The sequence below is a fragment of the Callithrix jacchus genome, chromosome 17 (assembly GCF_049354715.1).
Source record: "Callithrix jacchus isolate 240 chromosome 17, calJac240_pri, whole genome shotgun sequence".
Lineage (NCBI taxonomy): Eukaryota > Metazoa > Chordata > Mammalia > Primates > Cebidae > Callithrix > Callithrix jacchus.
Genome location: NC_133518.1, coordinates 70,962,026 through 70,968,135, shown reverse-complemented (window position 1 = coordinate 70,968,135; position 6,110 = coordinate 70,962,026).

Genomic DNA, 6,110 nt, shown 5'->3' with positions numbered 1-6,110 from the left:
CTAAAAATGCCCCCCCTAAGATTTTACCTCTCACCACGTTGTTACCAAACTCTCTTCTCTTCCAGACTTAGGGGAGGGACTCTTTGCAGGGCCTTGTAAAACCTTAAATAAACTACTCGAACAAATTCCACTTTGACCACTGTCTTGTTAAAATTCCTTAAAAAAGTTAACTCATTGGGCCCAAAGTACGTTAACAAAAGCCAGGCTGTGCTTCTCCTAGTAGTCACTCTTCCTCAAAGGGTTTTATATGCTGTTTAATGATTTTTCACAAATAGTTTTTCTTGCCCTTAAAGTTGGATTAATTGAATTTTAATTCAGCAGGATCACTCTCTAAAAAAAGAAACACTGACTATGCAGGTCGAGTTGGGGCCACTAGACCTAATTATGGCCTTTTTCAAGCAGAAGGGATTCTGAGGGCTGAAAAATGCAGCCGTATGGCACCCCAAACTCACCTCTATTTTAGATCAAAAGTTTAAAAGCTCTTTTTTCTTCCCAGCAAAGGAAAACCTAATTGGCCTAAAAAAGGAAACCCACCACCTAAGCTTTCTCTTTTTTTTCTTTCTTATTTCATTTAAGCTTTCTCTGGCGTGAGCGCCTCACTCCAATTTGATTCTTGTACCTTTGACTCAGTGGACCGAGAGCGCTTCACTGTGCTCCAGGCCCCCCATTAGCTCCATTTTCTTCCATTTGTTCCTGACCCTTTCAGAACTTCACTCTCATTCAAAACAAAACACAGAAAAAAAAAAAAAAAACTCAGCTATTAAAAACCTGGTTAAAATTTCCAAAAGAAAAGTCTGGACCTTTTCTCTTGAAGTTTGGCCTAAATTTCACCATGTTTATCTGTTTCTGTTGAATCTTTTTTTTTTTGAGGTGGAGTTCTGCTTTTGTCACCCAGGCTGGAGTACAATGGCATCAGCTCACTGCAACCTCCGCCTCCTGGGTTCAAGTGATTCTCCTGCCTCAGCATCCTGAGTAGCTGGGATTACGGATGCCTGCCACCACATCCAGCTAATTTTTGTATTTTTAGTAGAGACGAGGTTTCACCATGTTGGCTAGGTTGGTCTCAAACTCCTGACCTTAAGTGATCCACTTGCCTTGGCCTCCCAAAGTGCTGGGATTATAGGTGTGAGCCACCATGCCCAGCCTTGAATCCTTTTGTTCTATAATTTTTTATTTTATTATTTATTTATTTATTTTAAAGACGGGGTTTCATCATATTGGTCAGGCTGGTCTTGAACTCCTGACCTCAGGTGATCTGCCCACCTCAGCCTCCCAAAGTGCTAGGATTACAGGCATGAGCCACCGCGCCCAGCTTATAATTTTTTTTTTGAGATAGAGTCTCACTCTGTTGCCCAGGCTGGAGTGCAGTGGTATAATCTCAGCTCACTGCAACCTTCGCCTCCTGGGTTCAAGGATTCTCCTGGCTCAGCTTCCTGAGTAGCTAGGACTACAGGCGTGTGCCACTATACTTTGCTAATTTTGTACTTTTAGTATAGACAGGGTTTCACCATATTGGTCAGGCTGGTCTCAAACTCCTGACCTTGTGATCCGCCCACCTTAGTCTCCCAAAGTGCTAGGATGACAGGTGTGAGCCACCGTGTCCCCTTGTTCTATGAATTTTACTGCATGAATCAGTGAAGGAGGGACCACAGCTTGTCATTTCCTCCAAGAATCCTGCTCTCTATCTTCATGATTAGTCTAGCCTGGATTGTAGTAAAAAAATGATAGATGATAGATAAGAAAACCCATACTCAGGGTTCTATAGAGCATCAATCACACTCTAAGTTGAAGGGACAACTGTCATAGCAATACTGGGCTCCACAACAGCTGCCCCACTTCTGGGCCCTGTGAGGGGCTGACAGGCCAAATGAGGAGCTGCATATGACTTCAGGTTTTTGATCCATGAAATCACTCTTGAGATTTTCAAGGTTTTTGACATTTGTTATGAAAAGGCAGAAGGAAGAAACAGCCTATTTTTTTCCCCATTCTGAGAAAGAAGACCTGGAAACTTCAGGGGAATCCAGGGAAGATAGGCCAGGGAAGGTCCCCTTTTACCCACTCCTTACACCTGTGGCAGCTGCCATCCCTAGTGGACTGGATTTTCACAGGCAAAAAATGTGAAACCTCAGGAACCACTCTGACAACAGTAGAGGCTGTTTACCGTGTAGCCTTAGCTAAGGAAACTCTTTTCCTTACCACTGCCCTGCACTCTCATTTTATAGGAGTGGAGGCTGAGGGTCAGAGGCCAAGAAGCCTACAGATGCTCACACAGCCAGGGAGTAGCAGAGCTTGGGTTAGGAGTGTCTAATCCCAATGCCCCAGCCTTTTCCGTGAACCCATCCTGCTTCCTTTCCAAGTCTGCAGAAGAGGTCTGGATACAGGATCTCTCCATGGCATTGACGGTAGCTTCTGCATTTACCTAATGCACTTACCTTTCACTGATCTAGTGTAATACTTACTGGGTACTAGGGGCTGTTTCTTGAGCTATACAAATACAGTCTCATTTTTTTTTTCTTTTTTGAGACGGAGTTTCACTCTTGTTACCCAGGCTGGAGTGCAATGGCGCGATCTCGGCTCACCGCAACCTCCGGCTCCTGGGTTCAGGCAATTCTCCTGCCTCAGCCTCCTGAGTAGCTGGGATTACAGGCACGTGCCACCATGCCAAATACAGTCTCATTTAAGCTTCATTAACTTCATTAACTATCTGTGAGGTCTGTATCATTAACATCCTGTTTTACAAATAAGGAAATTGGCTGGGCACATTGGCTCACGCCTGTAATCCTACCACTTTGGGAGGCTGAGGCAGGCAGATTGCCTGTACTGGGGAGTTTGAGACCACCCTGGACAACATGACGAAAGCCTGTTTCTACTAAAAATACAAAAATTAGCTGGGTGTGGTGATGCACACCTGTAATTCCAGCTACTTGTGAGGCTGAAGCAGAAGAATCACTTGAACCTGGAAGGCAGAGGTTGCAGTGAGCTGAGATTGCGCCATTGCACTCCAGCCTTGGCATCAAGAGTGAAACTCCATCTCAAAAAAATATATATAAATAAATGCCTGGTACAGTGGCTCACACCTGTAATCCCAGCACTTTCGGAGGCTGAGGGGGGTGATCACCTGAGTTTGGGAGTTCGAGACCAGCGTAGACAACATGGTGAAACCTGCCTCTATTAAAAAGACAAAAATTAGCTGGGTGTGGTAGGGCACACCTGTAATCCCAGTTACTCAGGAGGCACACCTGTAATCCCAGTTACACAGGAGAATCGTTTGAACCTGGGAGGTGGAGGTGGAGGTTACAGTGAGCCGAGATTGCATCATTGCACTCCAGCCTGGGCAACAGGGCAAGACTCTGACCTGAGGTGATCTGCCCGCCTCAGCCTCCCAGAGCGCTGAGATTACCGGTGTGAGCCATCGCGCACAGCTATCCACCTTTTCTACATATTTTTCAAAATTAAAGTTTGGAGGAAAGGTGAATATTCAGAAATGCAATTCATTGTGCTTTCTAGAGAACTGATAGTAAATAAATAGGGAATAATCTTTCCCTATCTCCAAAATAATACATGACACACACCATTCTGTATGTGGTATGGGGGCGGGATGTCACAACCGTGAAGGCCCTCCCATGGAAACGACAGAACCACTGAGGGATGAGAACTGAGACTTACCTGGCCTAACTCTAAGTGCAGACAGCTGGCTCCAGCACAAGAGACTTCCACAGTGTGACGGAACTCTTCCTTCCTTGTATTGATCTGGAACACGGCCCCTATTGTCCAGGCACCTGAAGCAGCCTCCTATTCCTTTGTATCTGCCCACCTGAAATGACATCTCCTCCATGGAGACTGGTTTGAATTATTGAGTCTTTGTCGTTGCCCTCAGTTTGGCTTGGGGCTCTTGAGCCTAAGATTATGTGGTCATGTCCTCTTGACATCTGCCCTGTCCATACGTTGGGCAAGCTATCTTGTCTAGAGCAGGCACCTGGATGGGGTTTAAAAATCTGATTGAGGCCGGTAGGGCACGGTGGCTCCTGCTTGTAATCCCAGCGCTTTGGGAGGAGGAGGCAGGCAGATCACCTAAGGTCAGGAGTTCGAGACCAGCCTAGCCAACAGGGTGAAACCCTGTCTCTACGAAAAATACAAAAATCAGGTGGGTGTTACCGCATGCGCCTGTAATCCCAACTACTCAGGAGGCTGAGGTGGGAGAATCGCTTGAACCCAGGAGGTGGGGGTTACAGTGAGCCAAGATCAAGCCACTGCACTTCAGCCTGGGCGACAAAGCAAGACTCCGTCTCAAAAAACAACAACGAAAAATAAGGGGAAAAAAAGGTATCGGCCCTTTCCCTTCACCCACAAATAAAGTAGGGAAACAAATAAATACTGAGACATTAAAATTAACAAACAAATGAGAAAATATAATTAATGAAGTAAAATTAATAAAGTAAAATCAGGCCGGATGCAGTGGCTCAAGCCTGTAATCCCAGCCCTTTGGGAGGCCGAGGCGGGTGGATCACGAGGTCAAGAGATCGAGACCATCCTGGTCAACATGGTGAAACCCCGTTTCTACTAAAAATACAAAAATTAGCTGGGCATGGTGGCGTGTGCCTGTAATCCCAGCTACTCGGGAGGCTGAGGCAGGAGAATTGCTTGAACCCAGGAGGCGGAGGTTGCGGTGAGCCGAGATGGCGCCATTGCACTCCAGCCTGGGTAACAAGAGCGAAACTCCGTCTCAAAAAAAAAAAAAGTAAAATCATAAACCAAATAAAATATTGAAGTGAAATAAATGAAAGACAAAAATGAAATAAAAAGTAAAAGAAATAAAACAAAATACATTAGGAAATAAGACACATAAAATGGAGTTAAGGAAGCAGGCGCCGCGGTGGCAGGTGGAGACGTGCGGGTACCTGGCAGCCGGGCTTGGGCGTTTCGGCCGCGCTCCGGCCCCGGATGTGGGCCCCAGCTGAGGCTCAGCTGAAGGCCCCTGGGCTTGACAGCGTCCCCCGCCCTTCGGGGGCTCGCAGCGCCGACCGTGCCGTCGGTAGGTGGCGCTCTGTGTCCCGAGCCCCGCGCGGCGCCCGCGGCTAAGTCTGTCCAGCGCCGCTGCGCCGGTCGCTCCATCAGTCCGCGCATCTGCGCTCCCGACGCCTCTGCTCAGAGAGGGACCCCGGTGGCCCGTCAACTCTCCGGGCTGTGTCTCCTTCCGTAAAATGTGCGTGAATTACCCTTCCCGCTTCGGCCCCGCCACCTGAGGTCGCTCGGATGCCACTTAAGACGAACCACGTAGTGGGTAGTTTGGGGCCCCTAGTGTCACGCCAAACACGGGGTACTCGCCGCAGGTCATCAGTGTGACGCTGGGGCGGGGCATGGCTCAGCCAACGCCGTGCCCTTCCTCGCCGGAACCGAGGTGGTTCCAGATACAACTCGGTGTGTCCGAGTCCTAAGTGTGGAGTAAAAAATGTTCACCTGCCCAGAGCCTCAGGGGAAAGGCCGTCCATTCAGAAAGTAGCTATTTGTGGCTTTAGACGGGATGCAATAAATGACAGCACAGGACGTTTGCGGGCGGCCTCAGCTCGAGGACTGAAGTCCGCGCTGGGGTGGGGGAGGGCCGGGGGTGACGACTGGGACCCGGGACCGCTCACATGCAAATGCGGCGGGGACAATCCGGCCGGGCGCCTCTGCGCCTCCGGGAGGCCGAGGCGGGAACAAAGCTTTAGCATTTTCTACATGTGAAAGGCCCGCATTCCTGGGCGGGGAGGCCGCCGGGGCGCCGCCCCCCTCTCCCCATTCACACTCGGGACCACACAGAGCGCCTCTCGCGCCAAATGCTCCGAGGTTCGTTTCAGCTTTTCTTTTCACCCGAGCGATGCATACGAAATGTAGATATTTCCCTAAACGCCGGCTTTGACATTTAATGCGATCCTAAGTAGTCTGAAATGTGGACGGGATTAGGAGGAGGCTGGGGGCCCACAGGGACACTTGGCCAAATCCCCCTAAATCCTCCAGGACAATTGTTTGTCACCACACGGATTCCTATTGCCCCAAACGAGGGGGCTAATGAACTTCGCTGCCTCCTCCCGTGGCAGCCCCACTCCCACCCCGGAGCCTGCATTTCTGCC